General features: G+C 38.0%; 1 non-coding gene across 1 annotated transcript; it reads right to left on the reverse strand.

Annotated features, from left to right (window-relative positions):
* Positions 1 to 2,822: 2,822 nt before the first annotated feature.
* Positions 2,823 to 2,904, reverse strand: Trnal-aag (transfer RNA leucine (anticodon AAG)). Its single transcript has one exon. It is a non-coding gene; the product is annotated as a tRNA-Leu (tRNA).
* Positions 2,905 to 15,182: the final 12,278 nt, after the last annotated feature.

The raw sequence follows: 15,182 nt of genomic DNA on the forward strand, positions 1-15,182 counted from the left end.
TTTTGTTTTTTAAGAGAGGAGAGATTATGCTTCAAATTGTATGGTGATGCTGATTGGGCAACAGCTGTTTGTACAGAAGTCTCATGACAAAATTCCAAGTTTTAGCGATACGACAAGAAAATGAATATTATGAAGATGGGAGATGCTCTGTATAATGGGTTGGTGTAACAGAATTTATACAAGATTGTTAGTCACTCCAACATTTGTTTGTACAAATGAAAAAATAAAAAAAATGTATGAATATTAAGCTTTGGTTAAATCCGAGGTAAGTATCGGTTTATTGAAATGCAAAGTGTTTGATTTTATTCAAGAAAATGGTTCATGGAGAGATGAAAATTTGGGGAAAAGATTTTCATAGATTTTACTCATCCTTTCCTCTTCATGCGACTCTGTTGTAAAATTACGGGAGGGAACATTGTGGTATAGTGTACAAAGATCCTACGCGGACATTTATTGTAGAAGAGATTAAGGTATTACTGTCTTCCAACAAAAAAAAAAGCCCAAAACAAAACAAAACAAAAAACGATTGACTTCCAAGCTTCTTCATTGCGTTATACAGAGCACAGTTCAATGCACGGCAAAAGCCCAGCACGTCATGACAGCTGTGTGCACATTTCAAACCAAAGGTGTCTGAATTTGATACTGTAAGAGGGTAGGTGTCGGGTCATGTGGACGTTTGGGGAACGTAGAAGGAAATATTAGGAGAAGGTGATAAACGTGTATGTGTGTGTGTGTGTGTGTGTGTGTGTGCAGGGGCGGATCCAGGAATTCCGTAAAAGGGGGGCGCCATTACAAAATTAAAAATGTTTATTTTGTTCCTTTTGTTTTAACAAAAATTAAAGGGGGCGCGCGCCCGGTGCGCCCCGCCTGGATCCGCCACTGATGTGTGTGTGTATGTGGGTGTGTGAGTGAGGGAGAGAGACTGTGTGCCTGAGGGGTGGGGAGGGGAGTGCCATCACTCTTCAAGGTGGTTCTGCGAATAAATCTCACATCATCCATATTAAAGAATTTTAGCCTCCAGTCAAGAGGTGAGAGAGCGGAATGCATTAAAAAGGGGGTGGGGGTTGAAAGAGGGAAATCAGGGATCTATCAGCGACCGTTGGTCACCCTGTTGGTCGATGGTCGCAACAATTATTACTCCCTACAAACATCACAATTTACACTTGAACACGTCGCCTAATCTTGGCACCAATATGCACAAGAAAAATGTAATACTTTCCCGCTCATCATGTACACGTTATGTTGGATATAAGTGATACGTTGCGTGGGTTCACATTCCAGGGTATAGTTACTTCATTTTCACTCGGTTTTCGCATACAGACCGTAGAAACACTCTTTCCCACTGAGAGAAACAGAAAAAAAAAAAAAACGTTGTCTTTAACTTGATCTGCTTTTCTTTGGATTAATAAATAACCTATACAGGACTCCCTGTGCTGTATAGTGCGAACAGCAGATATCATAATCATGTGTGCATCACATGGAAATGCACTCTGATACATTTCACGACCATCTTTAAAATGTTTGATGTCGTAGAACAACTGCCCAGATATTTCTGCCCATGAAAATAATGTTCCTTTAAAGGGTCTATGGCATACAAATGCGTGTTGATTTGTGTTGATTCATGATACCCTCAACATCACCTTTGCAGTGAAATGAATATCTAGAAACATTCCATATATTTTTGAATAGTTATTTTTCTATTTTTCTTCAGATTGCTTGGATACGCCTAAAAAAGAAAAAAGCCTTCTAAACCAAAATTCTTGTTTTGACCTCGTCTGTCAATCATTGCTAAAGTACTAATATGATTAACAAAAGACATTGGAATGCACCCTCCCAGAGACCGAGCATAACTTGCATATTCCCTCGCCATTTCTTTTGTTAGTCTCACTAATATCACAGAAACATGCAAGTTATGTTGAGTCGAGGGGAAGGTGCATTCCAATGTCTTTTGTTAAGCATGTCAGTACTTTAGCAATGATTGACAGATGAGGTCACGACCAGAATATTGGTTTAGAAGGGGTTTTTTGTGGGTGTATCCAAGTAATCTGAAGAAAAATAGAAGAACAATTATTTTTAAAACGTACGGAATGTTTCTAGATATTCGTTTCACTGCAAAAGTGGGATGTTGAGGGTATCATGAATCAACACCAATCAAACATGCATCTGTATGTCAGGGACCCTTTAACTTGAAATACAGCTTAGAAATCTTAAGACTTAAACTTGTGACGATGAGTGTGTTGTGTGTTAAAGCAAGCTAAAGTTAAAGGTATAAAGAAATTACATAGGTAATAAATATGTATAAGTACATATATATGTATATACATATACATATACATACATATATCGAGCGTGTGAATAAAGATTAGACTTTGTACTTTGTACGTCACGTATTTTTTTTCGCTCGCCAGTGTTTGACACGCGTTTTATCCATTGTTGAGTATCACGTGTACCCGTGTAGAACACGCTGCACGTTGTCGCCCCTCTGAGCAAGGAAATAGAGCATGCAGGAATTGGATCCCTATTGCGTCATCTTTCACATAGCCTCTAGCAAGTACATGTAGTAGCAGCGAACTTTGGAACATAATGTTGTAATGCGTAGTAGGCCATGTGTTTGACATTGTGTATTTGTGATGTGTGTTCTTCATGTCTTATAATACGTGAGCGCACTTTAGGTTGTCAACATAAAGCTTTGTAATGTATGGCTGATAGAAACTGAAATTCATGTACAGAGAGACAGCGGAGAAAAAAATGTAAATAAAGTTAGAGTTGCAGTACACTTGAGCAAGCTGATCTATAAAGAAAAAAAGAAAAAAAATAGCTCTTGGCAGCGGTGGGATTCGAACCCACGCCATCGAAATGACTGGTGCCTTAAACCAGCGCCTTAGACCGCTCGGCCACGCTACCGCCTCTACGGGACTACCCAGATGGACAAAAGATTATAGGGCTGGTCGATTGCCCCACCATGATTGCATGACATTGTATACATTTCAGCGCTCCATGTGTCAAGCTCGATATCCCGAAGGACCACCATGGTATGCATGCATTGTGAATCAGTGACGACGGATGCGGTGAATGATTCTTTTTTTTTTTCGGAAGTTACTAAGGAAATATTTGATAAACAAGCTTCAAACTTAAAAAAAAAAATCATAGAAAGTTGTATCGTTATAATAATCAAGCAAACCTTGTAGTAAAATTTACTTCAGTCTCTTTTTGAAAAAAAAAACACAACTAAATGAAAAAAAAGGATATTAACATCATCAACATCAAGTTATTGTAAAATCCTAAGCAGTGATTAGATTTGTTAGAGAGGGCTGTATAGTTGCGATGCTAGTGCCCAATTAAGAAATTACAAGATCGAGAAATCTGCAGGAGAAGAAAACTACACCCAAAGATGTGGTGAGATAGGTAAACGATGTCTTTTAATGGGCATACCACGATATTCTTTGTCCAAGTTTCATAGTACGCTATTCATAATACGACGCAACACATCTACGTCCGTAGTGGACAGCTCGCAACAAGATTCATACCAACGACAAGGCTCATGCATCTGCAGGTACAAACGCAAACGTCTGTATTTGCCCGCGCTTTTAAGGCGGCGCTGCCGTGTCTTCAAATTGAATTTGCACTGACGGGGGTTTAAAGAAAAAGCAGGGAGATAGAAAGCAAAAAGTCATGTCGATTTTGTTCTTTGCACGGTGACAGCGCCACATTGACCTACCACCTTCATCTATTCTGACAAAAAACGGACAGCCGAGAATGGGGGAGTAAACTCGGTATGCATGCAGTCTGTCATTGCCAAATAAACAGTGACACTTCCCTGACTTGCGGGAAAATACACGCTTTATAACGGCGAGAGCTGATGTGCCTAAGGAGAAAAAAAAGAGACAGATGTCGATGAAGTGTTGGGGGTTTCCACGTAAAACAATACTTGACAGGTTCAGAATACACTGAATCCAGCTTTACCCCAGTTGTTTGTCGTGCATAATGTATTTATACACACACACACACACACACACACACACACACACGCTTTTGTTTTATGATACTCCTTATCCGAATTGCGTTTGATACCACCATCGTGTCCACATAGAAACGAATACAAACAAGTATTTTATGCAGACTTGCACAAACAAAAAGGCTTATACGAAAACCTACAGCGGAGTATGCATAAAACTTAGACAAGTTTTTCAGTACAAATTCACTTTGATCAACTTTATCAAACTCATTAACATCAGATCCTTGCTTAATAGCACACAATACACACACACACACATGCATGCACACACATACTTGTATTATATATATATATATATATATATATATATATATACTATATACATATATATTATGAATTATAGGTCTATATACAAGAATAGAAATAATAGAGAGAGAAAGAGAGAGCAAGAGACAGAAGTAAAATAGCTCATGATAAAAGTAGAAAATGGCACCCGAGTGACTGTAGCTTAGCACATTTTCCATGGTTTTTACCATTTTACGATGATTTTTGTCTAATATTATGTGCAAGGACTGGGTGATAAGGCGCAAAGAATGACTGTTAAGTCTGCTCTGAATCCAGTTTTTAAGATTACCCGACCAAAAACAAAAGAAACAAAAAGGGAAATATTGCAGCCTGAAAAGAGACAAAGAGGCCCGAATTCACGAAGGTGGTACAAATGAAACCATGGTCTAAACCAAGGACAAAAACCATGGAGCGCCAAGTGTCACACGGAATATTTCGTTACGAAATTTGTCATTTCGTCGACAAAATGACTGTTTCGTTAACGAAATTATCATTTCGTGGACGAAATGTTCACTTTAGTTACAAAATGTTTTCATTTCTTTACAAAATAATCATTTCATCGACGAAATTACTGATTTCGTAGCGAAACATCCCATGCGACACTTGGCATTCCATGGTTTTTGTCCATGGTTTAAACCATGGTTTCATTTGTACCACCTTCGTGAATTCGGGCCAGAATGTCTATACAGGTAGCAGAACTGCAGCTGACCACAGTGCATGATCATGGACGATGATGACGTAACAATGGCTTCTCAACTGACCATTTAAATGGACACGAACAGCATCAGGTATCACAATCGATCAAAATCCCTTCCTTGTGTCTTCCCCTAAACTATAGTGGATATTGCACAAAAGGTTGGCTTGATAGACAAATTGACATGCCTGCACATTTCTCTTTGTTTTGAATATAGATAGAGATGTTATGCGGGTGTGTTGTTTGTCTTGAATTCTCTGAGTGATCGATTGATTGATTGACTGACTTAATCACCTTAACTTTTGGCACGGGGATCAAACTAAGTAAACATTTAGTTTCTATTTAAGCAGTCATGCAGCGCGCTGAATGCATATGACTTGCGCAAGTGCTTTAAGTCATGCGACTGCTGATGCTATGCAAACCATTACCACAGTCACGTTGCAGCACTAGATCGAATCAATTACCACTTTAATCGGTTTGACTTTCCTGCATTAAAACATGAGTACTTGCGAGTCTGCCAATGGTTTAAAATCTAATAACTGTCTCACTTGGCGCGCGCTCTGAATTGATTCGATATGCGACAGTCAGCAATCGCGTCTCCGATCGTTACCGATGGTTATGAACGTTGATGGCGTCGGTGAACGAGGAAGATAAATTACCATCAGTATTGCCTCGTTAATAGGGGGTTACGACCGGTTACGCCCATAAAAAGAGGTGCTTATCCACTCGGAAGTAGAGGTTGTAGTGACGGCTCATGTCGAAAATGAGTGATGTGCATGTGCATCTAGTACACATTCGTGAATGCGAGGTTAGAGTTTAATGTTTAGGTCGTGTTGTATTTTGAAGGATCGTGCTGGGTTGCAGAACGTGTGTTCATTGTCATGCCCAATCAACAACAAAAAAAAAAAAAGAAAAAGCGACATACATGATGGTACAGTTTCACAGTGAAAGGATAATTTCATCTGCCACCCTAGAAGCTCATTGTTATCTAGGGTCAGTTTATGTTACTGAGGAGAATGCATGAAATGTTAATTCCAGTGATAATAAAACAAGGAAAGTTTACATGAAACATTCTCGATGTGTGCATTTATGTGGTTATGGGGGATTTTTCTCACGGAAATAGCGCATTACAAACTGCAAACAGTTTGTTATGTCCCCGAAAGTCAGAATTACAAGAAAATCACAAGGTCCTTATAAATTGCTAAAATAAAATTAAAAAAATGAATAAAATGACAGATAACATTAAAAGAAAAAATATAGAAATGTTCATTGTGAGTTCTAAAAACAGGCAGGTCTGTATAAAGTCTCACGATAAGTATATATAGGAGATGTTTAAGCAAAAAGTTTAATCATCTTTTTCTCTTGCAAACACTTGCACACACACACAAAACAATCGGGAAAGTTTAAATAGTGATGTATTTGGACGCGCACACACATTCACAAACACACACACACACACACACATTCAAAACAATCGGGAAAGTTTAAAAAGCGATGTTATTTGGACCATCGGAGAATTACCACGAAAAATGTGAACGAAAATTCACTTTTATGACTGGTATCAACGGAAACAAATTCACGGTGAATTCACGTTGTGACTTGGAATTGCGAGAGGAAATCAAGGCGTTCTGATGACCAATTCGAGAGCCATTATCTTTTGATTGATGACGATTGTCCATTGTCCATGGGGCACAAATCGAGATTACGTAGGTTCCGGTTGACGAAGCGAATCAAGTTCCTACAGCTCCAATCTATCAAGAGGTTTCAAAGTGTCATCTGCGTACGTCAACTCCGTGAACGGTCAGTTTTCACTGGATGGATGCCAGAAAGATTTCACTTTAATAGTTGTGTGAGTGTGAACTGAACTATCCATGTACACATAGACAGGACCGTGGATTGACACAATATGCGTTACTTGATGTTTGTATAGTTCGATCACCTATTATCATCATTTTTTTTTGTGATCTTTCTTTTCTAATTGTAAGTCTCGGTCATGTGGTGAGATTTTGTTGGCGAGATTTCAACCTTGTCGCCAGACCGCAAATGTGAGGATATCATTAGGTGATTTATTAAACACAAAATCAGAAAATAAACACATAAACTAGATAAAAAGGGGAGGGAAAGACTTTAATACCCAAAAGTGATGGTACTGGCAAAGAAGTAGGGCAAGTACAGTATATGATTGGCAATAGCAAACTAATTACATTGCCAAAATTGTTTATCATCCACATACTGTTTGTGTCAATTTTTCATTTTTAGGACCAGACATACAAATTGACATTGATTGTAGAGACTTGATCAAATACAAAATAATTATGATTTCATTCATCATCTTTATTAATCTTTATAATTAGGTTTTGTTTTGTTTTGTTTTGTTTATTTTTTGTTTGTTTGTTTGTTTGTTTGTTTGTTTGTTTTTGCTCTAGGATGGGAGGATCTCTCGCTTGCCCCTGCCTTTGGCAACGTTGTTCACCTCGGACCTGGCAAGAGGGGCTCGGAGTTATCGAACACACGCATCCTTGTGCTCGTGCAGTCAGTAATGGTGGAGGTTAGATATGCGGAATAGCTAGATACTTCGGACTTGTGTTTGACCATGCGAAATTGGCGTAGGCGTCCACCATGTTGACCAAAACCACTTGTAAATCACTCCCATTGATTTTTCTTCTTCTTTTTTCCCCTCACCGACGGTCAAGAGCGGGGTGTGGGTCGATATTGTGCCACGGGGTCCGCACATTATCTTTAATCAGATCACACATTACCCTACAAACAGAAGGTTAACGTATTTTATAGAGGGAGGCGGACTGGTTTAATATTATAAAGCACACGCACATACACACACACACACATAGTCTCACACCCATTCAATGTTCCTCGTGAATTTCGGTGGGTTTCTCTCCCGCCCTCCCTCTCTCTCTCCCTCTCTCTCTCTCTCCCTCTCTCCCTCTCTCTCTCTCTCCCTCTCTCTCTTGAATCTTGTGGTGCCAAGACTGAAATACGTATTGTTTTACAACCACTCTTGGAGGCAAGGAGCTGTAGGGCCCGCCAAGGCTAAAAATAATGGACAAATAAACATTATCGCTCGCCTTTGCTTCCCGCAGATGTAATGGACAATTTTGATGCCCCTTTTTGGAAATTTGCAAGCCGAACAGTCGTGAACTCACTTTAACTTAATATTCTTGTGACGCGATAATCAGGTTGTGACCTGTGGCGAATGTGGGTGTCGTTTTCTTCTTTTTTCAAGTGGTCTTAGAGGATTCTTGTTTCTGCTTTGACGCCTTCTAGCTCTCACGTCACACGAGATCTAAATTTCAACTATTATAGTGAAGCGGGGAGGAAACTGAGTCTCTTTATTGTTTCCCGCGACCGAACACTGTTTTTTTTTTTTTTTTGCGTAGCCTATAAATAATTATTGTAGTGGTGGTTTAAGGTCATAAGGGCACGTGAGTGACAAAAATACTTGCTCATGAACCTGACCTTATCCAGGGCTCCACACTAACTTTTATTTTTGGTAGCCCAAAGGCAAACATCCGTCCTTTTTTGGTGGCCCGATCAGGCCACCAAAATCTTCATTTCTGAAATTTTGGTGGCCCGATGTGCATTTTTTGGTGGCCCCGGGCCACCGGGCCACCGTTAGTGTCGATCCCTGCCTTATCAGTATAGATCGGAGGTCTTACATTTCTGGCTCTTACCGTCTGGTTACTGCTCAGTGTATCGCTTGGGGCGAGCGTGTGAACGGTCAAGTCAAATTCAGGAAGAGTTCTGTCAATATTGTCATCTTTAATTGTGTTACCATCATCTATGATGTACAGCAGACGATAGCTATTCCAGACTTAACGAAATGAACGCCTTAACGCAATGAACGCCAAAAACCCTCGCCTTCTCCTGTTACACCCCCACCCCGCTGCTTCCTCCCCCAGGCCCGTGGCTGGGTAACGTGAGTCCCTGAATTCAGTACCCATGCTCCATCCAGTGGATGGAAAGTATAGCCGAGATAAGAAGGGATGGCGAGCCAACGCACAAGCACGTGTCGTCAGTATTAATGAGGAAGATTCATTCATTAGCTTTAGCTGTAATCCCGAGGTCGAACGATGGCGCCTAATAAGAAGAGGGTGGCGCTGTGTTGCTTTTGTTGTTGTTGTTGGGTTTTTTTAAGCAGTATAAGCCCCGAGGAGATTCCAATGGACCGCACGCGCCAGCGCATAAAACAGCTCCAAATTACATCCATAACATGGAATACAGATTGTTGGTAGATTTGAGCGTGATCGTGAGGTTAAAGTTGAAGTTTATATTCGACACACTCAACGTAAAATTGTCACTATTATACGTATAAGAATAAAGAAAAAAATTAATAGAGTGGCGACATAAAATGCAATCATTATCATTCATTCAAGCTCTAGAGAAGAACGCCAATTAGAAAAATAAACAAAGAAAGTAGCCTAAGTGTTTTATCAAATTTTTGAGACATTATACAGCAAAATGAACACCACTGTAGTTACCCGCTAATCTTTCCCTGAACTTTTCCTAAGTAGCGCTCACTTCTTCTCAGTATATTAATATTTCATCCGTCAGTGAATTCGAAAATCTTGTCCCTTCTCACTCTTTCTTTGCGAAGGCCTTGGAGTGGTTCAGGAGCTACCTATCTAACAGAAAACAATTTGTGATTTGCAACAATATAAACTCTCAGATGGGAGATATAGATTGTGGTGTTCCACAAGGTAGTTTATTAGGCCCACTGCTTTTTATGATTTATATTGATGATTTTCACAGATCTTCGAAATTATTATCGTTTATATACTTTTTGCAGATGATTCAAATTTTTTTCTCGCCCACCCTGATCCTCATACTCTTCTTCATACCCTGAATTCAGAATTGATAGAAGTTTCACATTGGATCAAGGCTAATAAACTTTCCCTTAATATTGCTAAATCTAAGTTTATGATTTTCAGTAATTCAATAGAAACATTGCCTGGGGACATATTTATCGATAATATTCCTCTTGAACAAGTGAATAGTATAAAATTTCTTGGTATTTATGTTGATAATAAACTAAAACAATTTCACGAAATATATGTAGGTATAATTAATAGACTGAAATATTTTTTACCAACTTCTACATGAACAATGCTTTACTCCAGTTTTATTTTACCGTATTTGAATTATGGGATTTTAGTATGGGGCAACACGCATCAATTCCTTTTGGAAAAGATTTTATTATTGCAAAAAAAAAGTCGTTAAGAGTAATCTCTAATTCAAACTCCCTATGCTCATACTGATAATTTGTTTTGTGATAATGAATTATTAAAGATAAATGATTTATATTTATTTCAGTTGGGTCAATTTAAGTTCAAATATAATAAAAGTTTACGACAAAATTAATGTTTGATCAAATTTTTCAACGCAATGATGCTATACATAATTATCCTACTAGACGTTCCAGTGAATATCATTTACCATTACTACATTACAATTCTCGCCCAAAATACATCCGTTTTCACTGGCCCGAGGTTCTGTAACAGCCTTGATAATACTCTAAAAGATGCTCTGACTTTATCCTCTTTTAAATCAAAACTGAAAAAATTCTTTTGTCATCTTCACGTGAACAAACAAATAGATAAAAGAATTTTTTATCGTTATTTTCATTTTTTTTAAAAACCTAATAAATGAATTAATGATGAGTATTTTTTTAAACAATTTAAGAGTTTGTGTTTTAAGCTAAATTCGTCAAGAATTTTAAGTTCTTCTTCATGCCTTGGTGACCTCTTCAGATAACTGAATGTAGACATTGTCTTGTTTTGTTTCCCTCCCTTTCATTGTCATGCCTATCTTTAGTTTTATTTTCTGTCTATCCAGTCCACATTTTTGTTCTTGTCCTTGTCATAGTCTTTTTTTTTTCGCCTGACATCAGGATATCAAAATCTTATACATGGAGTCCTTGACGGATCTTGAGATGCCCCCACCTTCTAGAGAAATTCACAAATTTTACAAGCTATGCTTTTCTTGTGAATTCCTCTTTTCCATATAAAGTTATAAATTGAGATTGTATTGCTTACTTGTTTATTTATCCAAACCAGCGTTAATATCATTATGATACTTGTATTCATGTTTGGTATAAAAATCACGTGATTGAAAGTTCCTTTTGATGTTATGTACTCATGTAAGCGTTATGTATATTACTTTGTATTACTTTATATTGAAATAAAATCATTTTGAATTGAATTTGAATTGAATTGAATTGATATTATAACTATCATAATAATTCTTTCGTGTCTGTGCGGAAGGGAGAGCAGGTATTTAATTTTGTCCATGAAGACCTGTTTGTTTGTTTGTTTGTTTGTTTTTATTCTGGGGTTATCACAAGAAAAGGTTTAATTTAATATCGTTTGCGTTTATCCTGCTCTAAGTAATGCCCTTAAACTTATTACGATCCATCACATATCGGCAGAGAAAATGACAATCGATTTTCGGGGGAAACACCAATTTCATAGAATTGCCTCGGGTGATTGCCAATCTGAGTTCTTTTTTTATTTGCTTTATATGTTCTTTCTCCTTTTTTACTTGATGCTCGTTTCTGCGACTGAATTCATTTCAGATTCATTTGGCTTTTGCTTTCGGGTTGGTTTTTTTGTAAATGAGGGAAATAACACAATGTATAATGCATGATAAAGGCCTACACTGCGGAATGAGAGACAATGCAAAAAAAAAAAAAAAAAAAAAAAAACAAGTGTCAGCTTATTTCAAGCGTTCAAAGAGAGTATTGGCGGTCCAACACAATTTCCTATCACTTATATGCTCATCTAGGAGAAAATTGTGACAGAAAAAAAAATATTTACAGCTTCCCAAGACCTCAAATACGAATCACCAATCACCTCTGGTTCGAAAAAAAAAAAACCCACTTCGTCTTTAAATGTCTTTAAATGTCTTTAGATTTTCCCCAAGTTGGCAGCGTCTCTCATATCTTCTACAATGAAGAAAAATACAGATTAAAAAAAAGAAAAAGAAATTGATGACAAGAAAAAAACGAGTCCATTTCGTTTGATGACTTTCATTTTGCTGGAGAGTATGAATACTTCACGAAGGACAGAAAAGTAACTTATATGCAAGAAAAGTGCATTATCAGAATAAGTATTATGGCGCCGCAACAGAAAAAAACCCAAAGAACTTTGAATAAGTAGTGCTCATCCGAAGAGAAACTTTCAACCTGCCAGTTATGTTTGAAGAGTGGTTACGAGAGGTATAAGAGAATTTGACGAACGAGAGCATGAAAGTCTCTCGCTGAAATTCAAAACAATGATAATAACTGAGACCGATGTGGGTTCCTGATAGCTTCTTAAAGCACGATGTTAGAAACCCCTTTTGATTCGATTTTGATTTGATTCGAAACCCTTTTCGATTTTCTTTTGCACAGACTTTAATCCCAATGGTGATTTTTGGGGTTTTTTTTTTTTTTTTTGGGGGGGGGGTTAAGTTTTGTTTTGTATTTGTGAGATCCTGCCACGAGTCCAATTTGGATTCAAACTATTCTTGATCCAGGTATTCAGACTGAAATGTAATCCAAGTCACTGTAAGTTTCCTCACTTTCCCATTTATTTTTATATCTCCAATCGGAAAGGGTTATAGGGATCGGGGTCGGAGCATAAACACTGTTATATTTTCTGCCCAGGCTCTCATCATAGTGTTAGTCGTGATGTTGCATTAACTCGCGTTAACGCACATCCTCTCTATGGTATTTGGATACTCAGCATCATTCCCCATACCATTCTAATGTTCCTTCACAACCCTTTGCACGATGAAGACTGCTACTATTAAAGAGGGGAAAAAAACCTTTCCCGTTACCCCCCTTGGAAGGCCTTAGGGGTAATGAATGTCCCTCCGTAGTAATCCGGTTTTCCTCACGGAGCTGCGAAGTTAAGTCCAACGAAGCGATAAACAGATTAACTTGCACAGAGACACAAGAACATTCCGTTGTGAAGAACAATTATCGATGCTAACATTTCCCGCACACTGGATCTGCGAAGGGCACAGCCTTGAAAGTGAGTAAAAGAAAAAAAAAATCCTTTCTTATCTATGCAGTAATACTATTTCTCTTTCATCTCGTTCGCATCTTACATAATTCCTTCTGCTCTGCCTTTTTCCCACTAAAAGTTTTGACATTGGCTACTTTTTTTTTGCACGCTCTGCAGTGTCCTTTAATCTGTCAATGTCATTTACAGTAATATTCAAAGCAAAAAACTTCTTCTTAACAATCGACCTTGACTTTCTCTATTTGTCTTCTCCACTCTTCCTCTAAGCCATTTACTTTCGAATATAAAACAGACACTATTACCAGCTCTCTAGCTCTCTCTCTCTCTCTCTCTCTCTTTCTCCTTCCATTCTCATATCTCATATATATATATATATATATATATATATATATATATATCTTTTCTCTCTTCCTAGTCCCGTTATCTCTCTTTCCTTTCTATCTTTAGCTTAACTCCGGTAATATTGCCAATATACAGAGGGAGATTTACCAGACAGATCTGCAATTCGACGAGAAACATGTGGAAAAGTAAAGTGCCTTCGGGGTTTCAGAAAAACATATCTACATTCCTGTCTTCTGGAGCTTACGTGAATTTATTCATAAGCTGTCATACACACATATTTTGATTGTATCCACATAGAGACACGTGTTGTTATCATGATGTAATGTGGACATAATATAGAAATGCAAGGGGAAATGTTATTACGTGAGGACTTACCATGCAATTTGCGATGTATACAACTTAAGAATGGTGCATTAGTGAAACATGCATTATTCGTCGCCGTGATCAAGTAAGATCACACTTCTATTTACCTTGGATTTGAAACTAGATTTCCCTTGAAGATTTAATAAAAAAAAGTACACTATCGTTCGCCATAAACAGTGAATATTCTATTGTGCCAACAAAACAATGAAAAATTCCACATATGATAATCAAACAAAATGTGCTTGTTCTTATTTTAGTCCATGTATGCGTATTAGTGATATACATTTCAGTACATACATGTGTTGATGATACTCATATTACGTATTTTCTATAAAATAATATAAACAATAATTGTTTAATATAATTTTATGCTTTGTATTTTGTTACGGTTTTTTGTGAAGGAATGGATAATAAATCTCAGTTGAACTGAACTGAACTGAACATATTATGCACTTGCCGACTGTATAAGCAAATGTGTCTTTACTGGTTCCATAACATTTGCTCCTACGACAATATTGCTCCTATGAAATATTGGCAAAGCCAAACATGAAACCTACCCACAAACATAACCCCAACTCGAATCCTCACATCAAATTAAACCTAAAATCCTATCACAATCCTAATTCTAACCCTAATTCTTATGGAGAAAATAAGACCACAGCAATTGTCGCCCGAACCAAATATCGCGTAACCCTTTTTGAATACAATGACACCTAAAAATCCTTAGTCTGATTATAGCTGCGAAATCATCATTCTTGTAGTTTTACTGTCTCTTACTCTCAGCACTGGTATTGTAGGTCGAAATCTGTCATATCCTCAGTGAGATTCACATTCAGAGGTTAAGTACCTTTCCTTGCGCGTGAAACACGTTTACATCTACTGAAGATAACATCCATGGTAAGAACACACACGGACCCAGATTTATGTCATTGGTCGTTTTGCAGTAAAATACTATTATGTTAACGCGTGTAAATCTTTCCATCAATTGCACCTTTACACCGTGTCAGTGCAATTACCCCCCGAAGACAGTTACCCCACCCCCCCCCCACCCCCGGCTAAAGACTGGTTAACGATAAGGTTAGAGTAAAGATTAGGGTTAAGGTTAGGTTTAGGGTTAGAGTTTGCCATAGGGTTGGGATTAGGTTCAGGATTAGGATTAGGGTTAGGGCCAGGGGAAGGGTCTGGGGTGATTTCCCAGGAGGTAATTGCCCTAGACCCCTTTAAACATTTACAATCGATAGGAATGATTTAAAGGAATATAGATATCATCACCGCAGTCACAAATGAGGACATTAAACAACTATTCCCAGAGAGCAGACAGCTTGCACATTTGGCGCCTTTTATCGGTTTACCACTGGCCCTGCATAAAGGACCAAGAGAGCCCTACGACACATCATGTAATGACCTGTACCCATTCAGTGACACACGTTAACCTTATTTGCGTATACGGGAAGCTGTATTG

This window comes from Diadema setosum, chromosome 18 (genome assembly GCF_964275005.1).
Source record: "Diadema setosum chromosome 18, eeDiaSeto1, whole genome shotgun sequence".
NCBI lineage: Eukaryota > Metazoa > Echinodermata > Echinoidea > Diadematoida > Diadematidae > Diadema > Diadema setosum.